The following is a 14971-nucleotide window of genomic DNA, read 5'->3' as shown; positions in this document are numbered from 1 at the left end:
GTCATAGGCTGAGTTATTTACTGAATCATCTGCAATTTATCTCTAACTTTTCTGTACAAAGGAAACAGTGACTGTTTCGCAGAGGGTTTAGAAGCAGTGGGGTGAGCATCGTCACTTTAAACCGTAATAAAATGTTGCAAATTTAGTGGCTTCGCTTGCAAAACCTTCAGAATTAACCAAGGAAGATGTGGGGGCGAACTGCCAAGGTGCGATGGAGTTATCAATGCATGCACATACACACGTACACACATGCACTTGCTCTCTTACGTTGGTTTAACCAAATCGATGCAAAGCCTTGCCTGGACACTTAGTTCTCATTAGCTTAAATTTGTCCTTAATTGGTGTAGACCAAACCACGGTGAACTCGGTTTAGACTGAGCTGTGAGCAGCCCCTCACATCTGTGGGTTTGAATTGCTCTGAGGCCGAACTCTTCCTCGGTGGAGGCTGGTTCGCGATGTCTGCTGGTCACCAGGAGGGAGCGGGAGGACCTGTGGAAATGGACAGGAACAAGCCCTTTTTTTGGCTGGCGTAAGCTGAAGGTTGCCTCTCCGTACAAGGGCTGTGCAGTGGTCCCAGCTTCGCTCTTGGCTTGGCCCAGTTGCAACGCTGCCCTAACCTGAGCGACTACTCCTGCAGGGTAATTAACACATCGGTGCCTGGAGGTGACAGATTTGTTGTCTCCTCCTTTGTGGTATCTCATGCAGGCTTTGCTGGAGCCCCTCCATATACTCTCCACTCCCTGAAAGAACAATTGAGCACTTTCCACCTCAAATCTGTTTTATTACCCCTACTTTAGTGGTAAGCAAGCAGAGAGGACCCAGCGGGGGATTTAACCAGCAGCAGAGTGGAGACCCCAGGTCCCAGTCTGGTATGTTACCCACCGGGCAGCACCATCCCCTTGCACTGTGATCTAAAAAGGGGATGTTCAATTCGTACAGCCTCAAGTGAAGTGCAGGAAAGACTTTTCCCTGGGTAGCAACATGCATTATCCTTATTACCTGAAATCCAAATAATAGTGAGCTGCAGAACTGATAAATGAATAAACAGCACGGATATAGGGCCCGCGTTTCCAGCAGGCTGGTGCTTGGAGTGCTCCGGGTGGGAGAACAACTCTATTTAACGTATTTCCCCTTTGCTGAGGGTTGGGAGGAAGATGTCGCGTGCTGCTGTGCCCACGGCAGCTGGCTAGCCCCGAAACAGATTAATGAGATCAAAATCAATCTGGCAGCTCGTTTGCTGGCGCGGGAGGGCTTTTGCCAGCTCTGTGGCTGCGAGTGGCTCTCCTGCTGCGGTAATCTCTTCGTGCCGGATTCCACCTCCCTGCATCTCGCTGTATCAATTCAGTCATGTCCCTGCCAGGCTTGTTTCAGATAAAGCAGCGTTGTGGATGGCAAAGGGCCGGGAGGATGCTGGCGCTCCTGGCTGTCGTTGTGGTGGGGGGTTTCTGGAAGAGCTTGAGCCTCACCTGCTCCTATCTGATCGCTGAGCTTGGCTCTGCTGCAGGATGGTGCTCTGTGGCTTCTCATTTGTGCAGGCTTCCTGCGATGCCCTCGGAGACGCTGCTGGACCCTCTAAACCTTACGGCTTTTAACATCCTTAATCTCTTGCTGGCTTTCCTAGCTCCTTCTCCTGCTTCTCCATAAGAGCATCCCTCCCCTTTTTCAGTCTCCTGCTTTCTAATACCCTGCTGATCTCCATGCTTTGCTTCCCCTCTGACCTGCGGTGTCAATTAGTCTCCCTGACGTGGCTGCCAAAGCATCCTCCTATTTCTTCATCCTTTTTTTTTTTTTTTTTCTGAGAGCTGAAGCAGGTACTCGGAGCCTGCCATGCTTGTTTCCCCGTGGCATCGGAACAGAATTTCAACAAAGGCTGAAGAGGGCCGGCTATGTGAGCTACCGGGTCCCCAGTGCTTGCAGATGTGAGTGGCAGGAGCCCATAGCTGTGTCACTGCCTACTGGACAGCAGAGCAGATTTCTGGCATCATTTTTTTACGCCTCTGCTAGCTGTCTTTCAGACAAGGTCTGTGGTCCCCTTGGACTTAGGGGAATGATATTTCATTTTTCCCCTAGCCTGCTTGGTTGGCGTTTCAAGATGCTTTGCATGCTGTGGAGTTCACAGGTTCAAGTAGCCATCAGAATGATATTACGCAGTTATCTCTGATGGGAAAAGGTAGGGCTGCTTGACCCAAAGATCCCTTCCAGTCCCCTGTACAACTCTTTACGTAAACCCAGCGAGCCATACCACAGCCCCCTTTACTGCGCATCTGTGCTTCGTGCCACCAGCTGCTGTCTAAGTACCACGCCTGTTATCTCAGATTCCTTTATCTAATGAATTTATCACATCGAGGAAGCAATTCACACACCTCCTTCACTCTTGGCAAAGGCTGGAGCACGTTACCCATCATGCTAGCCTCCAAAATTACAACTTGGCGTAGATCAATCCCGGCTTTTGAAATCCATTTAAATGGATGTAGCGATCTCCAGCAAGTGAGACGCGAGAGAAGAGATGCTGTGTTAATCTGTAATGAAACAAGAACCAGCCCTGAAGGGAAAGACAAGCCACGGTGAATGGAGCTCTTGTTGAAATGAGCGTTTCCCGTGATGTTCTCATTCTCTTTCCATTTTTGCTATATACCCTCTATTTTTCTCTATACTTTCTCTCTATGCATTGCCTTTTTTCTTTGGGAGATGCTCTATATAATGATCCTGTCACTTGAGTTTTCCCAAACAGAAACGAGCTCTTTCTTTTATTTCATTTGCTCACGACCTTAAGAAATTTTAAATGGAGATGGTGCTGGCGAAATACAAGCTGTAAGCGTTGAGATGACAACCTTATATTATATTTATAAAGTCTGCGTTTGGATGAGTTTGACTGTACTTTCTGTACTTCAGGAAAGAAACTTTTGAAATTACTCTCCTGCATTACGTTTAATTTAATTTCTTAAAGTGTTTGCAAAGTCAAAAAGTGCTTCCATTCGCTGTTTCTCTGTGTCATAAACTTCTCTGCTTTACAATACAAATTAAGTTGTTTTGAAGCTCGAGACTGAAATTTTCAGAAAATGCCTAAAGCACTTTGATTAGAGCTGGTTGAAAAAATTTTCTAATGAATCAGTTTTCGAAATGAAAACATGGATTCACCGAAATCAAATCATTTTGTGGGGCCATCACCATTTTCTCATTTAAAATTTCATTAAAATGTTTTATTTCAATGAAGCCAAATCTCCCTGGTTCAGCTGATCATTTTGCGTGGAGGCTCTGTTGCAATTTGTAGTAGGAAGCTGTATTATAAGAGGAAAACAAAGCCTTTGATGAGACAGTTGTGATATTGCTGAGGTCAACTTTTTTATTTTAAATTGTTTTGGGGAGATGGGAAACTTGCTTTTTCTGGTTAATGAAGAAAAACAATTCCAACAAAGGTTGGAATTTCCCAAGGATGAATATGTGGTGTTTGCTCCAGCTGTGGTGTGGGTGCCTGTTTCTGTTGAGGTTTCTCCTAGCACTGGTCACATCCACCCAATGCTTTCCCATCTCTCCCATGTCAGAGGAGCTCAGCTGTCGCCACAACCCATAAATCAAAATTTTGTCTGCAGTGTAGCTGGGTTGAGATTGCTTTGAAGATTAATTCCTTTGAAAGATTAGGGCTGAGGGCAAGATGGGGACCTTTCTCACCCCTTGAAATGGCAGCAGCGATGTGAAATGTCTCGAGGTCTGAAGGAAATGACAGGGTTGGGTGGTTGTGGATGTGGTTGTGTTTGGGGAGGGCTTGCCTGGACTGGTGGGGCAGTGGGTCTCCAATGAGCACAGGTTGTGTTGCAAGGTGGGTCACCATAAGCCATGCATGCCTTTCCAGTATCCTGGTCTCCATCTGCTCTTGAGGAACATATTCTATTGGAAATTTGGGAATTGCATCCTGGAGGCTGTCCTCCCCGAAGTCCTATTCCTGTACTGAGCCATGGGGACTTGGTCTTTTCAACAGAGTCACATCCCTATGATGCTCCTCCAACTCTGCTGTGCTTTGATTGAAGCACGTAAGTGTGATGCCACAGGTTGTGCACCTCGGTCTCTCCATATGTAACGGCAATTGCTAATTTTCTTTAAACATAGAATATTATCTTCTGGGGTAAGGTCAGCAGGATAGGACTCCATCTGAGGTGAAACGTTCAGAAAAAATGAAGGACTCATCCTTGTCTTGAGGAGTTTCCTTTCTAGTAGGTGACCAAAGCATGGGGGGAGGAGTGGAAAGTATTGCACCCCTATATCCTATGCTGCAAAACAGTGCTGAGCTGACTCAGAAGCCACCATCCTGATGAAAGGTTTTCCCAGTCTCTTCAGAGCTCAGCCTTGCTTCCAAGCTCCTGCTTTTTGCAAATCCAGTTCCTGGTACGTCCCTCATGCCCATGCTGTTGGTGTTTGCTCGTTTTCCCCATTTTTGCATGATGCAGGGTTGGCAGAGTTGAGGTGAAAACCCCATCCCTGATGTTCTTTGCTGCTGCTTCTAGTGGACCTTGATGCTTCTGTGCTGCAAAATCCCAGGAGCACTCAGGGCTGGCTGGCCAGGAAGCTTTTCAATTTCCTGGTGCTGGCAGGTGCAACGCGAGGGTCGGGATTTAGGGCTCGCCCCAGCCATTTCTCCTGCCCGCTTGCCAATTAATCCCCTGCTGAGTAAATACATTCCCTCTGCTTTATCATCCCGCAAGAGCCTTAAAGACAAACAGCAAAGCAAGAAGGAAACAAAAACAAGCAACCTGCCAATAAATTAAATGCACCAAGGAAAACACAGAAAAGACCCAGTAAACCTGAAGCAGCCCCTTCCTCTGAGTTAATTAATTGAGTCCAGTTTGAGGACAAGCACCCTCTTAAATCCCCCCCTTGCTGAATGCAATTTTCTCAGCGCAATCACTCCGTGTCCGTGACAGACAGAAGCCCAATCGCTTCTGGACAGAATGTGAGCAGAGTGAAAAGAATAGATTTTTAACACTGCTGCAAGGCTTGTAAATACCGAATGAGAAACAAGTCCTTCCTGCCCTGCCCACCTCTGTCCCTCTGAGGAGGCCTCCACTGACAGGAGATGTTGCTGGGCTTCAGCTGATGTTTCCTACAAGAGAAGAGAAGGTGGTGGTTGACTTCTCCCGTCGGAGTTTCCAACACGTGCGGGAACCTGCAAGCGGCTTGGCTGTGGGATGCCGTAGGTTATTTTTTCGTGGAGGCAAAGACCTCATTGCTACCCCCTGCCCATCCTTGGGTGTGCGGACATCATCTTGTGATGTGCAACCACCATGTAAAAGGCTGAGAAGCAGAAAGGCTGGAAGGGAATTGTGTACGTGCAAGCGAATAAACCCTGGATGCATTTTGCCGAGCTCTGAGAGGCTTTTAGCTGTTAAATTGCTGGCCGCGTCCTTGATGGTGAACTAGCCCTGAAGATTTCAGTGGCTGTGTATCCAGCGCCGGCCAGCCGGTGTGGGTTGCGGAGGTCAGTGCTATGAAAGGCCTAATTCGCGGGCACGAGGCTAACGACTTAACTATGTTTATAATATCAGCGAGAACCCATGTCAAATCCATTGTTGCACGATGTGACCAAATCCATTACCGCTCACATGGAAATCAATTACTGCGCATTAGGGAACATTTAACACTTGAGCCTTTTCCGCCGCGTTGTTTGCACGCCGTGGCTAGAGGAATCGTTATCTGCCACTCTGAAAATGGATTTTCTTTTTTTTTTTTTTTAACATTGGTAACAAATGCGCCCGGGTACGAAGCAAAACACGCATGTGGAAGCGTTTGGTTTACGGTGAGGGGCTGAAGCACAGCAGATGCGGGACGGGGGCGATGTTTGTCTGTCAAACAGACAACCCTGCCTATTCGTGCTGGTGGTGTGGAGAATCAAGCAAGAAGACCGTGTGTTGGGACTGGTTTTGGTGGCGGTAGTGGGGGAGAGCCTGTCCTTACTGGTGCTCAGGGAGTTTTGGCTTCACCTTCCTCCTTAAATGCTCTCACCTCCTGATGTTTGCAAGGGCTGAAAATGATCTGAAGACACAAAAGCAATGCGTAACAGCAGGAAAGGAGATTCCTCATCCTGCGTAATGGGGTTGAATGGAGCTCTTTCCCACCCTGGAGCATCCCTTCTCATTTTGAGGATGGGGGGGGGGGCTGATGCATCTCTCCCTGTGCACCCCTCTCCTTGCATCCTCTCCCAAATACCCAACCCCACATCAGATTTTCCCATTCTACACCTGCTTGCACCTCCCACCTTTAGCAGGTGGTCACCACCTTTCTTCTGTGCGCCCACCTGGAGACGAAGGAAATGGATGAAGGTTAATTTTTTTGGTCCCTTTCATAATGACTCATCCATAACGATTTCTATTGGTTATATTTCCTTGTGTGACAGAAACAATTTACTGCATTCCTGCAAAGCCTATTTTCTCTGCATGATCTGCTGGTGTGGAGGTTTGGGGAAGTAATTTACAGATATTTTGCCTCAAAATAGCTTACAAAGACAAAAGAGTCCTGTTGACACCAAGGTGCACTCCTCATGAGCTAGGGAAAAAGGGATAAAACACCTTAAAAATAAAACCACTTTATTATAGTCACTCAAAGTCAAATTCTACATCCTGCACCTCAGTCAAAAGCTCTTTTGCTGGTGGGGAGGCGCAGAGGAATGCTTTTGATTTGGGTTTGGGTTGTAGGAGCATCCTCAGTGACGTAAATCAGGAGCTTCAGCAGGGTTTTGGGATGCTCCTTACGGATCTAGTCCTGCTCTAGGAGAAAGCCAGCCACAGCACTGCGATGAGTCGTGACAGCACGGTGCTCCCCAGCCTCCGTCGGGTACGATTTTGATGCCTTGCTGTGGGATTGGGGCCCGAAGCCCGGGGGTCATGAAGGGATGTGTTTTGGTAGAGGCCAGGTTTTCTTTCTGTTTTAGTGCCCACTAGCGCCGCCGTAACCTGCCCACCTGGCCAGGCTGCTGCCTGAGCATCGCTCTCTTCTCCGTGAGCAATAAGCTCCGAGATAATGACTGTTCAAGATAATTTGCTCAGGCAAATGCTTCTGCTAATGTGCTCGATGCTCTGTGATGGATAGCAGGGTTATTTCTTGGGTGTCTGCTACTCTAGGACCTAATCCCCTCTGCTCCGCTTGTTTCCGTTGCCCCACAAGCTCGGCATCTCCTGTGCTTAGCAGGGCACGGGAATTGCCTGTGGCTGTCTCAAATGGAAGCAGCGGGGGGGAATTTAACGTTTGCTTCTCCATCTGCTCGTGTTCTTGGCCTTGGATTTAGTTAGCAGGCACGGTGGCGGAAAGGTGAGCATCCATTGCGGAGAAGCAAGCAGGGTTTTGCCTTTCCCTGCGGTCACTGATGTAGATAACGGCCCCCCGGGCTGGGAGCAAAGGTCCCTGTCCCTGTCACACCAGGAGCTCTAGAAGGCTGGAGGCAGGTCAATGTGCCTTGGCCAGGCAAGGGGGATAAATTAGAGAGGGGGAAAGGTTCCTGTGCCGCAGAGCTGGGCTGTGCCCATAGTCACGGCTGGAGTCAAGTGGAGGTGGTGCGCGTGATGCATTTGAAACCTGGGAGCCGGAGCAAGAGCATTTGGCGTGAGGCTGTGCTGGCTTAACTGGAGATGAGGAGCGCAAAAAGATAGAGACTAAACCCTGTGCCTTGCATCCAGACTGGATCCAACTGCCCTGCCAGTGGTGCCTGCCTTGTAATTATTTGGGATTCACTGGGATCTCTTGATTGCCTTTTTGCTTTCCCTTATTTCTATGCTCTGTTGTTTTTTTTGGGGAAAGAAAAGGCTCCTCTTGTGACTTGGTGCCATGAAACCTAAACAGACCAGAAATTCCTTAACATGTGGTGCTCTTAGAAGAATTGCAAGCTAATTGCAGGTGTCGGGGGCAGGACAAGCATTGGCTGTGTCTCTACGTGCTGCTCGGAAAGATCCATCACTCTTCAGCCTAACCTCGGGATGTGTTTTGGAGGCAGAAGGATAAAGGTGGTAGGGGCTGGCCCAACCCCACTCGGTCCCGCTGCATCCTACAGGGCTCCCCGTCAAACACCGTGTCCAGAGGTGGATGGAAACTGAAGTTTGGCTTTTGCTTGGATCCCTCCATTTTTTTTTTGCATAAGCTGTTGGTGTGCTTGAAAAAATGGATGAAAGCGAACTGCAGAGCTGTGATGCTCAAGGGAAGTGCTTGTGCAGCCGCGCAAGCTTGAGCTTGGGACTTGAGCACGGCACCTGCCTCCCTCCAGCATCCGAGCAGCCCCTGCTGTCCCCTCGCCGGGCAGCAGCGTGGTGCTGGGATGTGGGAGGGGGTCAGGGAGCTGCAGATGCGGGTGCGCGGAAAGGCAGAGGCTTGTTTGCGGGAGAGGGTCAGCCGGTAATGCCGGCGGCAGCAGACACTGGCTCTTTATTCGCCTCCTGCCCTGTGAAACATAAGGCCTCTTGTTGCCGTGCGTCACGCTGGCGGCGGTGCCCGAGGAGCAGGTTCGAGTGCCGCTGCGGGCTGGGGCCGAAGGCTGGCGTTAACCCAGCCGTCAACGGGCCCTTTGTGCGGGGAGCGAAGGCAGATGGCTGCGACACGAAGCCCGTGGCCCCTTCGCGTGCTGTGGGTGACCAAGTACGATGTTTTGTCACATCAGTCCCCGCTGCAGCGTAGGGTCTGGAGGGACTTGGAGTGCTGCTGTCCTGGTTGCGTTCAAAACCAAGAAGAGCAAGAAGCAGCATCCTCATTCTCCATCTCTCACTTACTTGAGGTGCTGCGCATTGGCCCAGCCCAATTAAGTCCACCGTAGGCAATTAGGGAGCATAATTTGATAAGATTTGGGAAGCAAGAGCCTACAAGTTGCCTTGCTGCTGGGGTGTTCTGTATCTGATGTACCTGAGAGCTGGGCTGCTGGAGTAAAGCTACTAATCTAGGAGTCTACTCCCAAGTTCAAAAGAAGTGTTTGAACCCTGACACTGTGTCTGGTGCAACCCTACTCCCCAAAGAAGGTTATAAACTCCAAAAAATTGTTATCAGGGCTATTTGGACCCAGCTTTCCTTGTGAAATATCAGGGGGTGATTGCCCACAATTTTGCTGAAATTGAAGTTTTGGACCATCCATTCATCATCCATGCAAAATTCTCACCTGAAGTTTTAGCTGTGGAAAATTCCGCTTTTGAAAATGCAAAGCAAGTTCCCTGGATGCTGAACGCATTTGTTGCAAAGGCGATTTAAGCCCATTTTTATTCAGGGCCTTTTACAAAAAAAAAAAAAAATCACACACATCTGGAGGATCTCTTCTTCCTCAAGCTGTCTTGATCCACTGTGAATATTGAATTAAATCCAGAATGACAGCAGACTTAGAGCAGGTATAAACTTCGCCTCTATGCAGATTTCTGCCCTTATGCTCATTCCCTTGAAGCGCCTGGGGAAGGATTTAAGGCATGTACACACCTGTAGCAGTTTTGTTGGCAAAAAGCTGGATTTTTCCCCAATTTAGGCAGCTTTTGTAATGTTTGAGGGTCTGCATTTAATCTCCTTTTTTCCCCATACCTGTTGCAACAGGACAAAACCCCAAACCGCCCGCTTGTGGAGCAGGTAGCGGGGAATCTTGCGTAACCGAGCCCCAAAAGAGCATCTTCTGCCGGCGAGGCTTCTCTCCGTGCTAATTTGAAATGAGGTGAGCGCTGGCAAATTGAGTTTCAAGGGCAGCAGAGACAACTTGTCAGTTTAGCCTCGGCTCCTCTCTGTCGGCGTAGTCCTTAGGAGCTGGAGCTGAAGCTTGTTTACGGTGGTGGATATAATAGCTGCAATCCCCCAGGTAGATTAAGCAATTTCTTCGTTTAGGACTCTCAAAACTCGTTGACATTTTGAGGGATTTCTCTTGACCTTGCGAAGGGCAAGTGCCGCCTTCTCACACCACCCTCGTGGCTTTATCTAAACATTGCAGAGGGACGAATAGAGCTTGTGAGGATGGAATTGGCTGTAGGATCGGGTTTGTTGGGAAGGTGTGGGTCTGAGCCGTGCTGGAGCACCGGGAAGCCTTCCCACCGCCTTCTCCGTTGGGTTTTAGTGACTGCGTTCCCAGTCGGGGATGTGGCTTTTTGCTGAGTGATGGGTGAGCAAGTCTTATCCTCTTTGTGTGCCTCCGGTTCCCTGTCCTAAACCACTCTTGTTTAAAAAAAAAAACAAATAAAACCACTCAGAGATTTACTGGCAACGTGTTGGGCAAAAAACGAAGGGAAGATGATTTACTCCTGCGGCAGCATCCAAAATCAAACAGGTGCTTTGTCAATACAAGAGCATTTACCTCCCGCAGGGTTCGATGGGGAGCAGGCACCTCAGGCTTGTGCCGTGTGAGAATCTCACCAGGCGACCCATCTGCGTCTTCAGGTACCTAAACATCCTTGCAGATCTGTTCCTCGGTAGCTGCCAGAGCAGGTCAGGGTAAGGGGTGAATCACTGCAGGGTCTCTGCTTGGATGCTGAAACTCTTCAAGCATTAAAAAAAAACAAATGGAACTTTTCAAATTTTAAGAAAAAAAAAAAAACCAACAACCCTGAAAGCTTTCAAGGCAGGGGAGCAGTTGGTGACATCCCTGCTTACCTCCCTGCTCGGTTTGCGGTTGATACGCTGTCTGATCGAGCCTCGCCAGCGTGAACGTTGGCAGCTGCGTGTAGGACATGGGAAGAGGCTAACGAGTGCCGGAGCTGGCGTAATTCCTAAGTAGGTATGGCATGTGGTTGCTCCGTACGGGGTTTCGGGACTGACGGGCTGTGAAAAGCAATAGAGGGAGAGAAATGCCAGAGCAGGGAATTAAACCGCATACACAGATTAAATGAACTCCATACTGATGAAGCAGGACTGCGCTGGGATTGCCTGAGCCTGGCTCGGGCTCACGCAGCTGGGGAGCACCGAGGGTTTTGGGGTTGGGGCTGTCCCACCGTACGAATGTTTGCGGAGGGGAAGCGTGGTTTATCTGTCCCCTTCCCCACCCGCCTTCACCTCTCCTGCTGCCCCGACAGCCCTCCCTCCCCTCCACACACACATCCTTTCCCCGGGTTTTCATTGTGATAATTAGGGAATTAAAATAATTTTCAATATTTTAAAATATTTTGCTACGGCCATATTGCTAAGTGTCTTTAATTGGCCTATTTCCTATTTAAATATACTTTCTATTTCGCTGCTCAGATGGTCAATGTGCAACAGCCGCCATAACCATTCCTGGTTCTGCAGTGAGAGTAAGTGACCGGTTTGTGGAAGCCTCATAGAAGAAATTATCGGTGGTTTTGGAACAGAAATACATCCCTGGCAAGGACAGCGTAGCTTAGGAAGGGCAGCATGTGGATGTGATGATACTTTAGCGTCGGGATGCCGATTGAAATGCAAATGGAAGTGGGGTTCTCCTCTCCAGATTAACAGGGAGAAGCTTGTAGGCTCCAAAGATGGGATCTTAAATTAGTATTTTGGGGTAATGTACTGCTCTGCACTCTGAGGCTTGATCCCCAGCGTTGGACAAACCTCTCACTGGCATCACTGAGCTGCTCAAGCTCTCTGAAAAGCCGGAGCTTGGTTTGCTCCGTGGCTGCTGGGCGCTCCAGAAGGCGAGCGGGAGCCCAGCCTGGCTCTTAACTGCTGTGAAAGGGGCATGGGTTGGTTTGCTCTCAGCTGGAGCAGGCTTTCTTCCATCCTTCCCTTCGGGGCTGCCAGGGCAGAAGCAAATGAAATCAGCAGTCCAGAGAAAAAAAAAAAAAAAAAAAAAAAAGACCCCTAAAGAAGTCAAAAGCATCACAATAAAGCGTGAAGTGTTGGAAGAAATATTATTTGAGCATCTTCAGCAGCAATAAAAAGATTAATTTGCTATTGCAGGAAAGAAAAAGAAACCACAATGTATTTATGCTAAAAATTGCTGCCAACAATTGCTTTTCATCTAGCGCCTTCTATTTTATTGGTTTTTTTGCCTTTTCACCCTCCCCTTCTCCCCCCGTCTCTGAGATATCTGTGTTGCCGCAGGTGATGGTGAAGGTCTGATCTATTGGTAGGATATCCCTCAAACACCTCGCACGCATCTCCCCAGGGCTCTGCAAGTCAGGATTTTACTTTTTTTCTTTCTTTTTTTTTTTTTTTTTTTCTTTTCCATCCTGAAGAAACTGATTTGCCAGTGGCTGCTCGCAGAGGGTTGTGCATACCGGACTGGCAACGTCTGATGTATGGCCGCGTTTGGAGCCCCAGACTATGCCAGCCTGAATAACATTCTTCTTTACAAAGCGCTTACTGTTAAATATTCATGAGACGATGCAAGAACAGCCACTGCCGTCGTCCACGCGTGCCCGAGCATCCCTCCTCCCTGCGATTTAACGGCCCTGTGTTTTGGAAGGCAGGTGGGCAACCTCCCCTTTATTATTCCTGCATAGCTCTGGGCTCGCCAAGCCTCCACCTGCTCTTACTCATCGTGTTTCCAGTGGCTGAATATTGGGTGTTACGGATTTACTTGGGGCAAGGGACTGTGTTTTTTAAGTCCTCTTGACTATTCCAGCCTGGCTTGGGGCCAGGGGATATGATTTTTGTTGACGTGCAGAGGACAGAGGCGCGTGGGGAGAGTTGGAGTGATGTGAGGTCCTGTTACAGGATGCTTTTAAAAAAATTTTTATTTTATTTTTTATATATTCTTAATTTGGGGTCAAATTTTTCCTCTTGCTTTAGCCCCCGGAAGGTCTCAGAGGCTTTTTCCACCTCTAGTTTGACTCTTGTCCCACCCATAAATCTTTTAACGGCTCTGAGCGGCAGTTAGGTGCTGCTGAAGGGGACAGAGGAGGCTTTTTCCCACCTGCGGGGAGGCTAAAAGCACTGCTGCCACCGGCTAGCAATGCCTTGCCTTTGCTTTGGGAGGGATTATTTTGACAGTTGCAGATCCTGCCTCTGTTCTCCGGGGTGGGAATGTATCACTGCTGGCAATTCCAGCGTTACTTACACGCAGCATCATTAAAGCGTATATTATATCCCAAGGGGAGATGGCCTAAACTCAGCATTTCCAATTGTTTCAAGTTATCTGATTTCATCGGCGCGATAACGATCTACAAATCGCGCTAGGCGTCTCTGAAAGCGGGCTTTCCTGTAATGTCCTCTCTGCGTTGGCTGCCAGGGAATTGCTTTAATAAGTATAACTTGCTCTTATTAGCATTTCCACCTGTGGGTCTGGAGGTTTTGTGTGGAGTAGGTGGCTTCACCCCTCGCCTTGCGAAGAGAAGAAGGGGAGGCGATGAAGCTCACGGGCCGGGATGCTGCCGGAGCACCGGGTTGCCTCCAGGCACGTTGGCACTTCTGCCAGAGGTGCCAGCCAAGCTCCCGAAAACCTGCGCAAGCGTGTGAAAACGTATGGAGTGGCTTTAACTCCTTCAAATACTGCCTTTTTAATTTGCAGCCTCAGGAAGGGGGATTTGGTTTGACTCCAGGCTGAGTTTCAAGTTGACGCTCCCTTATTTATTTTTTTTTTATTTATTATCTGAATGCTGAAGGGATAGCGCACACGTTTGTAGCCTCCAATTCAGCAGAAAGCGATAACGCCGCACGACTGAAATGCTCTTTACTCCAGTAACTTCCACTCAACGATAGGGAAGGAGCTCTAAACCCGGTCACGGCAGCAGAGCGGCGTTTCTCTACAGCCTGGCAACTGCGAGCCAAGGCGCCTTTAGTGGAAAAAAAAATGAGATTACGGCAAGGAGGCTTTTAGGGGAGACAAATTGGGGTGATTCTGTAGCTTGCTGCTTGCTACCTGTGTATTCAGGCAACGGGCTGGATTGGAGCAGTTTACGGGGAATGCTGGATGCGAGGTTTCACTCCTACCCCGCTATCTCTCCCTCGTGGCGAGCGGAAGCGGTCCCTAAGGATTGCGAGGTGCACACGTGCAGGCAGGGCTGTGCAGTCCCAGCTCCTGGACTATTTAATGGGAAATCACAGCTTTAGTCTTCCCAGAGGAAGTTTTTAACCCTTGCAAGAGAGAATAAGGCGCTGCTGTCACGGACCAACGAACAAGGACCGTGTGTTCATGTGCATTCATGATTTTTGTGATTACCTGAGGATGTTGGGGGATGAAGAACCTGAGATTGAACCATTTGGCAGGACGCTGGTGCTGGAAATGTCATCTGGCTTGACATTCGCTGCTGTAGGGCTTGAAACCGTCCCAGCCGTGAGATTGCTCGCTGCTGCCGGGTGAGCCCCCAGGACGTGCGCGCGGAGCTGGAAATGGGACGCGTAATATCGCTAATAATTTCACAGACAGCTCTGTTTGTTTCTGAAGTGAGAGGAGACACTTGTGCCATTCCGCCTGCCTCTCTTTGTGGTTTAATCTCCCATTGAGATTCAAGGCACAGCTCTGCTAATTAAAATGATGAATGCCGGAGGAAGGCTTTGGGTTTGAGTTTGGATTTATTTATTTTTTTTTTTCTCTCCTGACTTCTGGTAGGTCTAGCTGGTATCTGCACACACAGAGACTGCTTCAGGCATAGGATATTTGCTTGCTGGATGAGTACCCAAGACAGATAGCAACGGTCCCGTACCCACACACAAATACTGGCTGAGAGATACCTGAGCCCCACTGAAAGCTCCGCGCAAGCCTGGATTTTGTGCCTGCGCAGGCAGCTGTCGCGGCGTCTTTTGGAGCCATCCTGCAGCAATGATCTCATGTGCCTGCGAGGAAGGTGCTGAGCTGAGCTTGGACGGGGCTGGGTGGCTTCATGGGCTGAGCATCCTTCCGGTGGCGGGATGCAGCTCTCTTGGGGCCACCAGCCTCGGGACGCGGGGGGATTTAGGGGCCACTGCTGAGCTGGGGTGGCTGGATGGCTGCTGGGACTGTGCGCTGGAGCTCCATGTGTTGGTGACATAACTGTTTTTTGGTTTTTTTTTTTCCAAATGAAGCCAGAGCTGGAACTTGTGTCAGCTCAGCCTCTGGTGCAGAAAGCAAGGAGCACGGGCAAGGGTTGCTTGTGCATCCCTTACC

This window comes from Chlamydotis macqueenii, chromosome 24 (assembly GCF_036417535.1).
Source record: "Chlamydotis macqueenii isolate bChlMac1 chromosome 24, bChlMac1.mat, whole genome shotgun sequence".
Taxonomy (NCBI): domain Eukaryota; kingdom Metazoa; phylum Chordata; class Aves; order Otidiformes; family Otididae; genus Chlamydotis; species Chlamydotis macqueenii.
The sequence above is the reverse complement of the archived record's forward strand: the minus strand, read 5'-3'. Positions refer to the sequence as shown.